The following is a 19,563-nucleotide window of genomic DNA, read 5'->3' as shown; positions in this document are numbered from 1 at the left end:
TATTGAGTAATGACAAAACTATATCAAGTCAATACGAAACCATATCGTTTAATATCGAAATATCATTAAGTAATGACTATTCCATATTGAGTTATATCAAAACATCATTACGTAATGTCAAAACCATATTAAGTAAAGACAAAATATCATCAAGTAATAATAGAACAACATAAAGTAATATCAGAGTTCCACATAAGACAGCTGTGACGTTCCATACTGAGGTAATTAAACCTTATTAATGTGCTTCTCGTATGCCATGTCTTTAATTTTGACAAAACTTATTTAAATTTAATTAAAATTAATTTTTACTTAAGAATACATTTCCTTTTTTAAAAGGTTATCAAGAAAGTTTTATTATCATGATTATATTTAATTCTTGGTTTTACAAAACAAAGGTGTCATTTTTAACATTTATTGAATTTAATACTTTATATACTAATTCATATATATTTTGATAAATAAAAATAGTCACTGCATTATTAACTAATCTCGACTGACACCATAAATCTATACCAGGCTTAAGTTAGTTGTCAAAATTGTCCAGTAACCATAAAATATACTTGAAACATTAAAATGTTTTTGAATAAATAAGATATTTGAATAATGGTTGACAGTTCTAGTATTTTTGGTGTACATAAAGCAATGTGAACATGCTATCATGTATTCAAAAATTAATTTAACAAAAACTTAATTTATTACATGATATTCTTTTAATCCAACCAGAAATTACTTCCTCTGATCACCTTGTTTTATTTTTATTTTAAAAGTGATATACATTGTATATATATATATGCATGTATAACAGTTCCTAAATTGATGGAATACAATAGATAGATACAAAAAATAGGTCTAGATTGGTTAAGACTTGGTCGAGTATGGTTCAGAATATGTCGAGTATGGTGAGACTAGGTCGAGCATGGTTCAGACTTGGTCGAGAATGGTTAAGACTATGTCGAGTATTGTTGAGACTCGTATAACATGGTTAAGTACTTGTCGAGTAAAGGTCGAGTACAAGTTCAGACTGTTAAGTATGGTTCAGATTACAGTCGAGTAATATCAAGTAAATTTCAGACCAATTCAGACTGGTCGAGTAAAAATCAGTACAGTCGAGTACAGATATAGGCCATTTCAGACTTTTACTGGTTTGTAGTGTAACTAAATACATGAATGTTGGATGTACAAATTTAAAATCTTTAATAGTTCCAAACTTAACCGTTTTAGTAATCAATTGAGATAAAGAGTACATATCAAAATTTGAAAAAAAATATTTAACTTTATCTGGAAAAATAAACGAGAAAAGGTAAAAAATATGTTGTACAAATTATACAAACGGAGGACTAATAAAATTTAAAAAAATGGATTTAAAGATTAGTTAACAATGATGATACGTTACTAAACTAGAAAGTTATTCCTCGCCTTTACTTTGATAAATTAGGCACAAATAACTTAATTTTCTGTATGAACATAGGTGAAACACCAGATATAGAGAATTAAAAAAAATAACTAACTTTTACTTAGAAATTATCAAGACATGGTGAAATTGACAACAGTAGAATAGAAATATAAAACAATTAATTTTACCGATATACGAAAACAAATAATACATAAAATTGAATGGCAAATGTCTAGTCAATAATCAATGGATTAAAAATAATATATTATATGTGAATGATATCGAATGATATCCTGAATGACAATGGAGATATTTCTAAAAATTTGATATTAAACAAACTATCTTCCCATTGTAATAGGTTCAGAATATCAATATTACAACAGGCATTGCCAAACCAATAGCTTAATCTATCTAAAGATAAAAAAATCAAAGCGAACAAAATAGTATGTACAAATCATAAAGAGTATGAGTAACAAAATGTAACAACAAAAGATATATATAATATTCACATAGAATCTAAAATAGAAACACCAATAGGTTTTGTAAAGTGGAAACATATTTTGCAAATTAAAGACATTAATCTAAAAATAAAACACAATACACTGTTTATATTTAGATACTAAAAAGAAAATACATTGAAAATGTTGAGGTGGAAGTTGTTACATCGGATACTGCCCGTTAAACAAATATAAGAAAGCTGGAAAATATTCATAAACTCAAAATTGGATATGACATTAAAAGCTGGGAAAACCTAATACTTGGATATAAAAAAACTGACGAAAAGTATTATAATTATTTTTTTAACAATAGTATTATTTAGTATAAATAAAACATATATACTATTTAGCTAACCAAAAAGAAAAAAAACGTGAATGTGTTCACTATATTTTAATATGAATTTCTGTTAAGAGTAAACCACTTCAAAGCAGTGAAACAGGAAGAAAGCTTTATGCTACAGAAAATTGCAAGTATTTTAAAAATATCTCCTTTTTCTTATTAGTTAAAACTTTTATAACTGTTTAACCACATGTTTCAGTGACACTAAAGTCAAAATCAATAGCTATATACTTACAAACTGTAAATTAAATCACAATATCATATTTTTGATATAGGTTAATAATAGTATATAGGTCGATTTTGGAATAACTTAATGATATACGGAAAAGCACTGTTATATTTCCAGAAAAAATTGTTAGTTTTAATTTAAACATATGTGTATTCAAAATGTAACCCTGTCCTATTATTTATAGTATTCAGGGCTCTTAAGGAGAAAGCGGTATCCTTAAAAGATTTGTATACAGCTTTGATGAAATAAAGTATAGTATGTTTAGATAAAAGATAAATAAAAAAAAGGTGTACATGACCATCTTGCTAGTACATCTGACCTTGACCGCATTTTCATTTACTATTGATAATATTAAGTTTTTGCGAAACCTGTAGTAAAAGTTCAATCTTAGAGACTTCAAATATAAATGTATAGGAGAGGCTTTTCGGTATGTTCACTCTTTTTTTAATGTTGTGTTCTATATGAATGGCAACGTGATTGCTATCGTCTGTTATACTGTTGAATATTTTTTGGTGATTCCTGGTTTAACAGACAAAATATTTTCCCAATTTAAACATGTACATAAAGTAACTGGCATTTTTTTTTAACTCAAAATGATGAAAAACTCCTCAACGTAATTGAATAACAAGACATTTGACCGTTATTAATAGAAATACTAATAAAATGGACGACTTAAGTGGGTTCTTTTTTTAAATATATATTAAGCGATAATCCTTTAACAGTTTATAAGGATATTAAAAATAAGGAGATGTGGTATGTGTCAATGCAGTTTCTTTCCACCAGAGACCATAATGATGTGGATGTAAGCAGTTTTAGTTAACTATTACGAAGCAGCTCAAGTTCCGAAAAGCGTGATCTCTTTACAAAAGAACGATATATAGCCGAGTCGTCAACATGCATGACTAAACATCTTTCTAAAGCTATTAGCACCAGTCTGTCTACAGAAACAGAAATATTGTGAAAAATTACAGATGCCGACATTTTCTGAAAGGAACTTACTTTACATAAATCAAATATAAACAGCAATAACTGTCTTTCCCAAGATTGAGGTATTTTAGCTGCCCCCAGGAAACTCTAAAATAATCTACGACAGAAGGATCGATTTTTCGTTTCCTTTTTTAATTTTCTCGTTTTGAACGGTGATGTTCCTTTAGCCCGACCTTACAGTGTTTATCCAAATCGTTCGATATGCCCGAATTTGAAGTGACATTGCAGATTTTAAATAAACGTAATCTAGGTACAAAAATGTATCACTGGTAAACTATTTAGTAATGGATTTCGTTACCACAATTCACTTAAAAGTTTTATATAATTACTTTCATATATACAAAGATTTGGTTTAGAAGTTTGGTTGTGCCTGTAGAAAACTTATTTTATGGTGTTATAGAGTCCGTATATAAGATACGACCACCATGTAATCTGATTGATCATTTGATGAAAGTCGTTTTAAACGGTTATAAATTTGACACTGTAATAAGATCTTACCAAACTTATTCCAACATCAAATTCAGCACGGATGATATCATTAAAATGCTTGGCATTTAGATTGCTAATGTGTTTGTTGAGTTTGGTGGATAACTACTACATCAAACGATGGGAAAAATATGTGTTGCTAATCAAGCAACCCTACTTGCCGATTTGTTTTTTTTTAATGAAGCAGAATTCATACAAAACCTTCTCAAAAACAAACATAAATAGCATCTTGATAACCCCTTTTCAGTAAGTGGAAGAATCTCAAATATCCTAGTTGCCTTAAGATTCAACATACTACCGAAACTATAAGGTATAACACAGATAAATGACTTCAAACTAGTTAAAGGTTTTGGTGACCGAGTGGTTTTAGGAGTCGAACAACTGTATCACTTGCCTGTGAACACTGAGGTTGTGAGTTTAAAAAATCCTGTTCGATGCAGGTTACGCTCGACTTAAATCTTGATTGACTAGGATTGTCAGTTTTCTGTCTAAAGTAAGTGTTTCTCTCCAGGCATTCCAGTTCCTCCACCCAAAAAAAACAGATTGACATGAAATATCACAAAATTGCTGAAAGTGGCGTTAACCACCAATCAATAAAAAAAAAATGAATTTAAACGAAAATCATAATGATCCAATTACAAACTTCCATTTCCTGGCAGAATTATAACCTCTGCCCCATCGTTTGGTGTTTACATTCCTCAATAAAAAAAGTTTCATTCGTGCATATTCACACTACACGGCGTTGTTAAAACGTTCCAACAAACTACAGTTACAATTCATAATTTTTACGGTCACCATTATGAAATGGTTAACCGATACGAAAGAATCAAGTAACTAATAAAAAAAGGTCGGAATAGACCAAAAACACGACTCGAAATTAACGAGTCAACGAAAAACCGACAAAATCATGGCAAAACAACAAAAAATCGATAATAAAAAATAACGACGGTCTACAAAACAATGCACAAAAAGACTGAGTTACGCAACCTAAAACCGGATGTGATTATAGTATACTTTTGATGCAAAGGCAACAGAGAAAGATAAGATAAGATTGTGAATTTTTACTTTATTAAAGTTAAATTGTCAAATCAGGAAGGATAACAATCGTTTTACTTTGTACATAAAATTTATTAGTCAAACATTCCCTTAATTAACATAAGTTATTTACACAACAATAACGCTGGCAAATCCCATTATACCAGAGAAAAGTTTAGCCTGAAATATAGTCAAATATGAGTAAATAAACATTATTAATATAAATTAAGGTTATTGGTAAGGACAACAACGGCATAAATCATACTAAAGCTAAATGAGAGTTTGATATGTAACAATTTCGTTACAGAAGCAAGATAATTATTATGGAATTGAGAACATGATCTCTACACACAAGAAAATTTGTTATGTGAAGATAATATGGAAGGAGGATGAAAAAATGAAAAAGGAAACCGAATTTTTGGTACTACATAAATATAACTTACCAATCAAAATACTTTAAAATATGTTTAACCAAGGAGCCTATCTGAGTAAAAATGTGGAAAAGTAAAATAACAAAAATACCGAATTCCAAGGGAAATTCAAATCAGAAAGTCTCTTATCAAATAATAAAAACAAAAGCTCAAACACATCAAACAAATGGAAAACAACTGTCATATTCCTGACTTGGTACAGGCATTTCCTTCAATTGGAAGCAAGTATTCAATATTTTAGTAACGATAAATAAAAGTGTACTTAATTAACATCAGTAAAATACAATAATATTCGAAAACACAATGATGTAACATAAAAGGTTGACCAAGAATATGGTCAAACACTATCAAATATCTTGTTCAATAACATGTAATTTGTCCGACTTGTTTTATAGATAATAAAGAAGAAATTATTGTAAAACAGATGCATAAAATCATAAATTTTTTACAAAATAAATGGCAAATTCAGATTGACTTTTGTACAACAGTCAGATCATTGATTGAATAAACGAACAACAAACTAAATCATGCAACAATTTTCTGGAAACAATTTAAATCGTAATAGTTGAATAAATTTAATTTCAGAAGTATTTATAAAATGTAAAAAGCCGAACTATCTGAATGATTGAAAATTATATCGATCATCTTTCTGTCTTATAAATTATTTAGGTAACATCCAAATGTAGGTAACCAATCAAAATCTAGATTATATCAGTAACCATGGCGCTTGTCAAAAGGATATTTAAAAATGTGGAGGAAAGTAGATATTAATTTAGTTATAAAAAGAATAGATTTCAGTCGTCGACATTTACATTTAGTATTACTTGCCTGTATGTCATCCTCCTTCAACCTACAACAACCCATTCATGGATTCTTCAAATAGAGCAAACAAAAACAAATAATAATTTCTACATTGTTATGCATGAATACATTTAGTGTGCCATATTTATATAAAATCCAGAAGGCAAAAATTATAATTAATAATGAATTAATATACATTCTCTTTATGTTTAAAAGATAACTATTACTATCCAAATGTAACTTACCCATCGAACATTTTTTTTTGTTTTTACTCAAGGGGTTCTTCAAAGGTATGTAAAATGTGGAATAAAGAATATACTATTTAAACTAATATAAAGAATGGAATTCCGTCGTCGACGTAAAATTAACTATTTACATGTCTTGCCTTTATGCCCTCTTTTTTTCACAAACCGTTGAATAGAAATCATATAAAGTGAAGAAGCTATCTTTAAAATATATACTTCTCCTTAAATATGCCTTTCTGATGAATCAAATAAAAAATGTAATTATATAATAAACAGACAAAAGCAGATTGTGAATTTTTTCTATTTAAAAGAAAAATCATAAGCTATACACTACATACAAATCATACGCGAGAAAATGTCCTTAATCAACAAAAGTGCATTAAAAGTAAACTAAAAAACATCAGTATGTAATATTAAAAAATGTCCTAAGAATGAAGTCAAATATGCTATGAGGATAGTTTTATGCAATAAAATTTATCATATCGTATTTCGGATAATACAATGTAGAAAAGAAGTGCAAAATATTTTTTCTATATGTTCTTTTTAACAACCTTTACTTGATTCCAACCCGGAAAACCAAAAGCTCGACTATATAACTCATCGATGCGGAGCTGAATTCGCGATGAAAATATCTTTTTGCCCCAAAGAAATATGACAGTATGACAGAAAATGTATCTATCACATGACAATAACACATTTATATTGGATCTCTCCTTGCATATTCACGTAACATTCATAATAAATTTACACATCATTGTTAAAAGGCATTTCTTAACAAAGGTATTGGTATTGTAAATGATTTGTAAAATTTTAAATCGAAAGACGTCGATGAACAAACCTTTAATTTCGTCTGAATGCCAATGCACAGCTTTACATTCAATAGAATTCCGAATAAGGTAATACTATACTCCTTTTTCATTTTAAAGTAAAATACAACTAGTAAATATTTGTCAAAATCAATCAAAATGTCAGCTTTTTGCGTCATTAATCATTTACTATTTGAATGAATTAGTACAAACATGAGACTTTGCTCAAATTTTTCAATTTGGAGAAGAAAAAAAAAATAACCCAAAACATTTCAAAGAAATGTTCGTGGTATGAAACAATGTGATACATTGACCCTTCCTGTGTCAAAATACTGATTTTCTGTTAAATGGCATGCAAAGAAAGTATTTGAGCATCGATAACAGTTTGAAACGGTCTAAAATGATATCTTCGACAGAGTATTATAGATTTCCTTAAAAGGAATAACATATGTATGTAATCCTTGATACGTTCACTGGGTTACGAAATCAATATTTGTATTAATTATATCCTCATTTGATTTACTTGATTTGTAAAAAAACGCCCCTGTTTCCAGTATTTACAATTACTTGTTTATTTTCTTTTTGCAAGTAAGCACATTTTCATGTCATGAAAGTATATAATACCTTTAAAAACTTTCAAATTACTAGAATAAATCATTTGGTCGATTTTAAAATACATTTAAAGTGTAAAACAGTTGCTGATACAAGAATGCATGAAGAATCCGATCATTTAAAAAGAAATCATTTAGTGACAAAAAGCCTTTGTGTTAATTCTGTATAAAATAAACATTATTTGTGATTTAATTTATCATATTGTAATGTTAATAGGTAAATAATCATCCGATCTTTGAATTATTTAAACAGTTGAATTATGTGAACCTTTTTGGGATTCCCCTAATGTGAAGTTCACTATAAGTTAGTGTTTAAGTGTATAAGCAAGACAATATAATCGATCTAAACATGATGATTTTAATAAACTTATCGTTACACCTTCATCAGCGCCGATATTTAGAGTAAACAGTTTTGGAAAAGAAAACCCATGATTGTTTAGGGGCCAGCTGAAGCCCGCTCCCCGTTTCCATTCTCTATTCTACACTATTCAGCAAACAAATTGAACGAATCAAATTACAAATAACCGTTAAGGGATATGGGTCAAATCTTTATAAAGCATCTTTTAAACGGTAAAAAGCATTACTCTCCTTAATTTTTGGTTCCCTTTTCTTCTCATATCATATCGCATGTCTTACTTAAAGTCAAGAACTGTCAAGTGATAAATAACAATTGAAACAATTACACATTAACACCATGTCATGCTATGCTTATTATTAGCCTTGAAATACTGAGAATTTTGCAATATTTTCAAAAAGTTCAAATCTAGATGTACTTGTGCTAAAACAAATTAAACACAATTAACGTGAGAACATCAATCAAAAAAGGAACAGAAATATAAGTTCAATAGATTATCACTTCGTAAAAACCATTATTTGCAATATAAGTGTGCTGCCAAGATAACAAAATTTTTTATAAAGCACGTTATGAAATAAATAAAAATCATGTTAGTTATTCAAAACTTGTTAACGTCACCAATTGTACTTACAAACAATACGATATATCCTGTTAACCATTTCTCTCCATTGTCAAAAAGCTTTGAAATATTCAGGTTTGATAACATTCGAATTTTGCATCATTGGGTTTTAATCAAATGTGAAATCCTGAGTTTGTAAATGCCAATTTCGTTTTAAAATGTTTTAAAAAAAGTAAGAAAATAAATGTTTAAGGGTGTTTGCTACTCTGTTTCAAAATAACAAGCTTTTTAAAACACTATTTCAAATTGATAGTTTACAAATAAAGAAACTAAAAAAAGCAGAAAAAAGAAGGGTTCGTGTGCTTGTTTTCGAGATATAAGCCATTGAAAATTTGGCGTGATATGATTCTCTCTAGATTTTTCATACATTTAAAATTGGCAACTTTTTTCTTTCAAAATCTATGAAAAAATAACAAGGATTTCATAGGATTTTCGAATATGGCTTTTAAAACTATATGTAAAAATATTCCGAATATCTGGCAGAAATTCCAAAACAAGAGAAGCGAACATCCTTAAAGTTTATCTGGATTTTCGTTTTTACTCTAGCCACAACACCCAACACATGATAAAAAATCCTTGATGATAAAGAGTAAATCTAAAATAAGATCAACACACTTTATCAGGAAGATAATACTAACGACTGTTTTAGGTATAGAAGATGCAGGAATTTCAATAAGTTCACCCCCATAAAAAAATGTTAGTAATAAACAAAACAAAAACATTGTCACATCCAGCATAAACATTGGGATTTTAAAGATATAAATCATTCTCCAATATCCAGTAGAGTTTTTACAAAGTTTAGAAAATTTCCAACAAAAAAACAGCATAGCCAAAAATATAAGACCATTTATAACTATAAATAAAATATAACAATGAAAAAGATGTGCAGAAATTAATCCATCGTGGTAAGCATCAAGGAATGTTTGATTTGTTTCATTGCGGAAAGTTAAAAGTTCTGCTAAGAATTCTGCTGTACTCATCATGAAACCGATAAATACTCTGAAAAGAAAAATACCCCCGAGACAGCCGAAATCGTTTTCTGTCACACGAAATTTTGTACAACAAAATACAAGTGCTATTAGATATGATGTTACATCAGCAACATCAAATATTGAACAGTCAAAGTTACTCATTTTTTTTAAATTTTACTTCAAATCAACGAATAATGATGACAAATTCAAACATAATTTATTCGAAATTCATGCTGCAGCACAGTTCTGTTTACTTTTCATGAAATAAAACAAATTCCATTTTCGTTCTGAAAAAAAAAAATAGAAAAAAATGATAAAAATTAAAATTATCAATTCTGTCATCGGGTATTCAATTACAGATTTGTTTTTTGTAAATGTAGATATATATTAGTGTGACGTCCATTTTCTATGACTAGTACACATCTTTGTTTAGAGGCCAGATGAAGTCCGCCTCCGGGTGCGGGATTTTCTCGCTATGTTGATTGGTGGCCTTAGCTTTGGTCGGGATGTGTCTCTTTGACGCATTCCCCGATTCTCAATTTCATGTTATGTCGGTCAGCGTGAAACTAAAATACTTCGTACTTTCTGAAAGTGTTGTATGCATTAGATATTGTTGCACTGTATATGAATATGAAAAAAATCATGTTAAATTCATACTTTTGAAGGTACATTTACAACCAGAAACAGTTCTTTAAAGGTATAAAATAAGGCTACAGTAGTTTTACGACGTTCAAATATGGTACCCTAATTAACGCATCTTACAAAAACATAGAGAATCGCTTGCACTCAAAAAGGAGCAAGACCGGACGCGTCGACATGGTAATCGACTCCTGCTATGCACACAAATCTGCACTGAGTCAAAATGTTACGATTGGGAATATGACACAATCGGTTATATAATAGCTACGGCGACTATTTGTGTATCCAAAGATATGTCATAAATGGGAATAAAACTCAATTAGTAAACTAAAAGATAAGACAAATATTTATGTGCCTAGATAAAGAAAGGCAACAGTAGTATACCGCTGTTCAATAGTCATAAATCGATTTAAGTGAAACAAATCTTGGTCACAAACCAAAACCGAGGGAAACACATCAAATATAAGAGGAAAACAACGGAACAACAGAAACACTGAACTGCTACAAAAACAAACGCCAACATACATAGAAACAGACTATTTGATAACAACTGCCATATTCCTGACTTGGTACAGAACATTTTAAGAAAAAATGGTGGGTTGAATCTGGTTTTATGGCTAGCCAAACCTCTCGCTTATATGGCAATGTTAAAAATACCGCTAAATTGACAACATTACATGACAGGAATACAGTACAAATAAACGCAAGAACACTCAGGTCAGAGAAATACATAAATAAATAATATAATAGTACATTACAACATGTAAAGCACAGAATAACAAAGAACACCTCCCATTAATTTACGACAGTACACAAGTACACCACAATAGAATTATGAACTGTATGTCACACGAGTGTATCAACGCCACAAAAAGTGACGTCACAGGTAAATTTCTAAAAATTGAATATAAAAATTGAAATTACGCTTGTAATGGTGTTATTTTATGTATTTTCTAACCAGTACAAGAATATAAATATAGCGTTGTGTTAGTAACGGTGTAATTATTTGTATTTTCTAACCAGGTCGGTTTTTCTTTTAAATAAAACTGTAAAAACAAATGAATCATGTGCATATAGTTGCTTTAAACTTAAAATCATATAAATGAACTAGCTAATTAATTATCTTAACTTTTACATACATATAGATAATAAAAATAGAACTAAAACCACAAACGATAAGACATAACAATATCTAACCAGACTTACAAACGAAACATCATAACTAAATACATGAATATTGGCTGTATAAATACCGAGACACGTCTAATAGCAATGCGAATTCACACTCGGCAAAACAGTCATATACGGGAATAGGTCATGTTCGGTACTTAGCTGACCAGACGATGTAGATGTAAAACCACAATCTAAGACGTGGTAAAATGTTGTTAGTTAGTTTAGACATAGACTGTTTTTCTCATTGGCTAAAAGCATCTTATTTTGTATTCACCGCGGGAAAATCATGAGAGGTAAACACTCGGCAAAACAGTCATATTCGGGAATAGGTCATGTTCGGTACTTAGCTGACCAGACGACGTAGATGGTAAAAATCATGAGAGGTAAATATAAGATTTGGAACAGCTAACGTGTACCTAAATAGTTAGGTTTTCTAGGCAACAAGAACGACGTAGATTTATAATGTCATCCAAATTATCGTATTCCTCCTTTTTTCGGTGTCAATTTTTCTTTGTTAATTTTGCTGAATATATATCAACTTATGAAAGTTATCGACTTTTGATATCAGTTGATACAATTATTTATCAACTGCAGAAATATTACATTTACCCTCTGCAGTTGATCTCAGTTAATGCCATATCTCTGGTTGATTAATCAAGTTTGCCAGTAATTGGTTGTGTTATTACGTTATCAGATAGAATCATACGAAACGTCTTGTTAACTTTTCAAAGAATCTTGCTAACATATCTTAAACTAGTTTACCACTGCTGATAATGTTCCTTGCGTTAAGGCCTTTCTTTTCAATTTTGCCAATTTTGTTTACTGTTTACTTTTTTGAAGTTATTATGAAAAGTTTTAGTATGTCTAAATTGCGACGATTTATTTCGAATCATTTTTCTACTACATTTGCATGTAACATTCGATTTCTGCATATAATAAACTCATCATAGATACAAGGATTGAAATTTTGTTTCGTCTACAAAAGACTCATCAGTGACGCTCGAATAATAAAAAGTTAAAAAGGCCAAATAAAGTACGAAGTTGAAGAGCACTGAGGACCAAAAATTCTTAAAAGTTTTGCCAAATACAGCTAAGGTAATCTATTCCTGAGGTAGAAAAGCCTTAGTATTTCAAAAATGCAAAGTTTTGTAAACAGTTAATTCATAATTATAACCATATAAATGATAATTCATGTCACACAGAAGTGCTGACTACTCGGCTAGTGATACCCTCGGGGAATAAAAACTCCACCAGCAGTGGCATCGACCCAGTGGTTGTAAATCAATATAATAGCTACTACTGATGATATTATCATGATAAGTATACGGAGTCTAGGACATCAAAAATTACTGTAGCATTTGTACTACCCTCGTCTGCAGCTAAGACAAATCTGACGCCATTATATCACGATTATGCCAAATTCATACGTAACTATTGTGTGAAAAGTAAAGAGTGTTCAAGTAAACCAAATGCTTTTGACATCTTCTGTTATAAGTTGAATGTTGATTACAATATTTCAAACAGATAGTTTATATCGGTAGAATAGGTGTCTGAGACGGACCATCCCAACCCGTAGCCATGATAACAAATAAAGCAAAACCTTTACAATAAAAATTACGAGAAGACGTACATACTTCATTGAGTGAAATTACAATAGTAATGATAATGAAATTGAAAGAAGACATATGAATTACGTACCTGTATACATTCACCGTGAAACAGATGGGAGCTAACGTCAACGAGGCAGCAACGAATCTACACAAACAAAAAAGACATTTATAATGGTTACAATCCAATCTTCAACGATAATCACGACTTTATACAATTTGTTTATTTTTTTTTGAGGATATCTATTTTTGTGAATATCTATATCCCTACTATAAACGGCTTTTTTAGATTTAATATTTCTATATCAAAAATAAGGAGACGTGGTGTGCATGCCAATGAGAAAAGAATCCACCAAAAACGTAGGGAGGGTGTAAAGAACGACAGGTCACCTTTCAACAGTCTTCGGGATTCGAACGGCCACTGTAAGCACACCGATATCGAAGGATGTACACCTCTGAAGAGCCAAAAATTTCTAGAATTAGAAACCTGATTTTTTGGTTTATATGACTGTAAAAAAATAATTGGTGAAGAAAAAAATCACAGTTTCATAATTAAACATTTTTTCATACTTTCACTAAAGATGGAGTGGACCAATCTGAATAAATTTAACTCAAAAAAACTATAGGTAGGTGTTAATATAAAAAAGTTTTATAAAATTTTGTTGCTTTTTCGTGTCAAATTTACCATGTTGTCATTTATGTAAATTTGGGATTTTTCTCTTTTTTTAGAACAAAAAGCATATTATTTCAACTTCTTTGTTATAAATGATTGAAAAAATACATATCTAAGAACTTTGAAAAGAAAAAAAATTGATATGGCATGTACATGTATCTGGTAAAGTCATTTCTAGTACCCCTCACTCATTTTCTCAACATTTTGGCTAATAAGACTGACTTGATTGGTAATAAAATTTGAACATTTATTACTCAAAAACTGCTTATTGTAAATACACAATTTTTTCACAGTTAAGTTCGATTAAAATATTTTTTAAATTCATTGATATTTTCCACTTGTATCATATGTTTTGGATATAATTCCAGAACGAGACTTCAACGAGACTGAAAAGTCAGAAGAATACATCCTTAACTATGACATTGAGTGAGAAGGATTGAACGATCAATTATCATAATGGGAAAAGAGGTGGATAAGTCCCGTTTATTATGAATGGTGTTATGAGGATTGCCATGAGAAGTTCTAATATCAAGGGAAAAACATATGTCATATATACTTCTTGATATTAAAAAATAATGATTAAGATATCAATCAAGAAATGTTTAGTTTATAGAGTTTTGCCATAATGTAATTCATAACAGTATATGATTATACGATTTTGACAAGAAAATCGTAAGTTTACAAAGAAATACCAATCATTTGGCAATATAATTCATCTGAAAACCGAACATGAATACTTCCATGAAATCAACACACAATAAGCAATCTCAAACAGAACCATACCACCAGGTAAATAACATAACGGTCCGTTAATATAAAATTTTGTTATTACAATTACTTAGAAAATGTCATACCTGAAAAGAACATGTGTAACTACATACATACCACGATTAATATTCATCTACATTATTTGCTTATTCGGATTCAATTTCCTTTTACACAGTTATCACTATCACGTGATAAAGTATGGAAAATCGACATGATCAACACAAGAACGCTGCCTTTTTCATATACAATGTATTAACACAATGTCACCTATTTGACCTGAAATGCTTTTACAGATGCTTTTACAGCAATATTGGAAATATAAAAGGAATGACATTTATATTAGAAATACTTCATATTCAAACCATTTGCTTTATTCTAATTGTTTTATTGTTTAATCCACCATTTGTTACAGAAGAAAATGCATGTGCCTAGTCAGGAATATGACAGTTGGTTTTCATTCGTTTGATGAGCATTTAAATTTGGCATTTGTAAAGGAACTTTTCGTTTTGAATTTTCCTTGGAGGTCGTTTTTTTTGTTATTTTACTGTTTTATAAGTCTGTGAACTTCTTCGGAGAAAGCCTGTACCAAGTCATGAATATTACAGCCTTTTCCTAGTCGCTCCGTTAATTGATAAAATGATCTTTACGCTTTGTCAGTTTTAATGAACTACCCTATTTTTAATTTACCATGGAGCTCGGCATTGTTGTTATTACATATTTTATTTCTAAATAAGAATATCGAGTTACAAAATATTGCAAATTTATTCCTTCAATTTTAAATTTGAAGATTTGCCAAACTTCTTGTTAAAGTTTTACAAAAATGTCAATATCGATTTTTTTCTTTACAAATCAACGAAATAAGTGGATGTCAACAACACAAGTAATGGTATGCTCGCGTTCGACTATTTTTAATTTCAATTTTTATAATTACCAGTATAATTATTCTCCATATTTATCAATTTATTTTTTGTCTACAATTATTTGAATAATGTAAATCTATTTTAAAATTATGAATGATATCATTTCATATAAATCTACATTCTAGTTGCATTGAACAAATTCTTCACTATCGATGTGAAAATATTCAGTTTTTCTTGTAACTTACTGCTCCAAATGTGAGTACCGAAATGTATTAACAATTCGGTGAGTTCTGCATGTAACATAAGGTTTTAGAGCATATAATTGCATATAGCTATATTCTAAATGTTCTTTTTATGGGTGTGTATTAGATCTTAACTGATATGTTTCTTTCTTTGTATAAATGCTTATCAATAACAACTAATGGTTGTTTCAAACCTTTCTCAATATTCTTCGACGCCAAATATCTTTTGTTTTAAACGATTCAGAACAAAATTCCCTATTAGTCTGAACATTTTTCTAACTCAGTAAATTTCAGCACTCCTATAGGTCAGTGTCAATGAAGCGCAATTGGACTTTTACGACGGTTTCACTCGGGTTCACAATTTCTATAGTATATGCTTTAGTTTAAGGTCCATTTCATTTTTCTAATGATTAATACATATCGATTTGTATCAGTATTGAGACATTTAAATACATATTTAGTCTGATTAAATGATTGCTAATGCATAAGGCAAGCACATGTCAACAAAACAAATTTGCATGCAAATGCATCAGGCTAAAACCCAAATTAACAAATAAATCTGATCCTTTAAATCAATAACAAACGCAAATTCAGAAAACGATAAACATTTCGGTCTGTATGTACAATTTCATGACAGTTTAGAAAATAGAAAACATTTTATCTTACCTCCTAGTATAAATTTTTAAGAATATGATTGGTTAAAAGCATCTGCGTGGAGATCGTGTATATTACATATAGGTTTAGTAGGCGTGGTTTATTTTAATACATGGTGAGTAGTAGTGTTACGTCCCTTTGTAAAAACAACACGGTGTTGAGGGAAAATCAGAAAGGTTTAAACAGACGAAGAAATTGATGATGAACGATTGAAATCAATTCATAAAACACATTTAAAGCTTACAAGATGTTATTGTTGGCATTTGCGTTTGTATAAGCCAATGTAAGTAGGTTCTTAATAGACTGAACGATAAATTATTTAGCTAGTTATAGTCTTTCAGTCAATCTTCAGACTTATCTGTGCGGTCAATGCCCTTCTGTTCAGAAATTTACTTGCAGTCAGTTAAGATATGTTCAGTCTGTATTTGGTTTAGTATATGTTATTTACCTGTACAAATCAACATCAACCAGAATTGTCTGAAAAACTACTGAACAGTACTGAAAGAGAGGTGAATGATACCAAAGGGACATTCAAATTCATTAGTCGAAAATAAACTTACGACGCCATGGCTAAAAAAAGAAAAAGGCAAACAGACAAACAACAGTACACAAGACACAACATAGAACGTAGAACACTAAAGACTACAGAATTGACCGCAGACGAACTATCGGAGCAATACTGAATTTACCGTAGTGATTAAGTATGAAAATTAATGGAACGACGGACTAATTTATAGTTCAGACGTTTCAGATGATGCTAAGATCACAATGAACGTTTAAGACTATTAGATTCATTTACTTGTGTATTCGTATTGTTTTTTTCAAACTTGATTCATTTTTTTCTTTAAACAGGTTTCTGGAATAACCGTCAAAACAATCTTAAAGACTATCCTATATTTAATTTAACAAGAATGCTGATTTAAAAAAGAAATTGATCAATTCCTCAAGACAAGACTGTAATGAATAAATGTGATATTTAGCCATTTTACACAGCTATGTTTTTTTTTATCTTGGAATTGAGAATTCCCACATCGTCAAAATGACCTTACGAGAAAACAACCGGATAAATGTAAAGAGTACAAAAAATCACAAAAAGATTAATATTTACGAACTATTGCAAATATTTAACACCTTGAAGTTTCAGCGATCTACGAGTTGTTCGATTTAATGTATATAGTAAATTCCTTAGGTCGCTTTAGTACCTTTACTGCCCAACTATAACCTATCGTCAACTTCCTACTTTTTTCGGTTGTTCTATTCACGATTTTTATATCCTTCTTTTCGTTTTATGCTTTTGATTTGCCAACTGTTTTACACATATTATTTACAACTGATCGAGTTTTTCAATATATTAAATTGAACTCAGTGGTATTGTCTATAAAGCTATATTACATCTGCAATATGCTGTTAAAAAACAGGCTAGAAATTTTATGTTGTGATTGAACTGTTGCTTTATACATGTAAAATAACAACCGTTGTTGTAGATCTAAATATGAAGACTACACTATTAAGTAAGCATTGCAAACATGTACATGCTTTGAGTTTTGGATCTGTATATACCACTTGAAATTGTACATGCTTTGAGTTTTGGATCTGTATATACCACTTGAAATTAAAGACAAACCAATTATCGCCTATATCTATTAACTTACCTACAATCATATACTCATGATTCCTCCGTGGCTACATTGGATAATATTACAACGGAAACTATGGTTGATTATATAATACACTTTTTTTTTTATTGTGGTCACGTTGTTAAGTAAGAATATATAATAAGCCTTTTAAATGTTCCTTCTTTACATACATTAATAAAAACAATGAATATCTGCAGGTACTTTTCGGCGTATTTTAAATAATGATATGTATGTTGTTGCTCATTATTAAATTAAAGTAAAAAGATCTGCACTCAAGGATGTTCGCTACTCTGTTTCAAAATAACAAGCTTTTAAAAAGACTGTTATAAATTGATAGTATATAAACAAAGGAACTATAAAAGCAGAAAAAAATGAAGGGTCCGTGAGCTTGCTTTCGAGATATAAGCCATTGAAAATTTGGCGGGAAATAATTCTCTCTAGATTTTTCATACATTTAACATTGGCACCTTTTTTCTGTCACAAAATATGAAAAAATAACAAGGATTTAATCAGATTTTCAAAGATGACATTTTAAACTATATGTAATCAAATTATGAAAAGAAAAGAAGGGGTTAATGGGCAAACATTTTTAATGGCACTACATGGATAAAACTAGAGGATTCCGAATATCTGACAAAAATTCGAAAACAAGAGGAGCGAACATCCTTAAAACGTTATTATAACATATAACATAAATATACAAATGCGGTTTTTCCAACGCAACTACTCCTATTTATACCAGCTATACATAGATATTCACCTATTTCGTTTTTAGTAATTTTTTATAGCAATTTCAAATGATTATCTTCATACCACAATTTTGAACAGGAAAATTTTTTAGTTCTTGATGTTACATTTTCCATTCCGTCATTGATGGTAATGTTCTGCTGGCTTCTTCTTGTTGAGGGTACACTTTTCAATTGGTTTAATGTGATCATATTTGCAGTGACCTCTATACTTTTAACTATATTTTCTACTGACGTTCTCGTGCAGTAGCAACATGAATATGATAATGTTGTTAAGTTAACCGATTTTGATCTTAAACGGTCGATTTGATCTGAACAGCTCTTAATAGACTGAACAAAACATTATTTAGTCATTTTTAGACTTATCCATTGCTGTAAGTTCAGTGCTAATCAGACAATTCGCTTGCAGTAATGTTCAGTGGTTTTTAGACAATTCAGTATGATGTTTATGTGTACAGGTTAACAACAACTACTGAACAGTCTGAACATAATTTACGGCAAGCTAGTTTTCTGAATAGGACTGAATTTACAGCAATGGATAAGTCTAAAATTGACTAGTAAAACTTTATTTTTCAGATCAAAACGACCGTTTAGGGATCAAAATCGGTTTACTAGTGGGTGTTCTAAAAACACTTATGTAATAGTGTCTCTTGGTTTTCTACAATAATAGAAAACGTAAAAATTGATACAATATTTTAGTTGATTGAGGAAAATATGAAGGTGTATCTTCACATGCAACATACACAAAACAAGACTGA

The 19,563-nt window shown here is 29.9% G+C and overlaps 1 long non-coding RNA gene across 1 annotated transcript; it reads right to left on the bottom strand.

The window, feature by feature from the left end:
- Nucleotides 1–4,978: 4,978 nt before the first annotated feature.
- On the bottom strand, nucleotides 4,979–18,116 carry LOC127738867 (uncharacterized). Its single transcript, XR_008000197.1, has 3 exons — nucleotides 18,075–18,116; nucleotides 13,317–13,373; nucleotides 4,979–10,093 (listed from the first exon to the last, which is right to left on the bottom strand). It is a non-coding gene; the product is annotated as an uncharacterized LOC127738867 (long non-coding RNA).
- Nucleotides 18,117–19,563: the final 1,447 nt, after the last annotated feature.

Source organism: Mytilus californianus, unplaced genomic scaffold, assembly GCF_021869535.1.
Source record: "Mytilus californianus isolate M0D057914Y unplaced genomic scaffold, xbMytCali1.0.p SCAF_4, whole genome shotgun sequence".
Classification (NCBI taxonomy): Eukaryota; Metazoa; Mollusca; class Bivalvia; order Mytilida; family Mytilidae; genus Mytilus; species Mytilus californianus.
The sequence above is the reverse complement of the archived record's forward strand: the minus strand, read 5'-3'. Positions and strand labels throughout refer to the sequence as shown.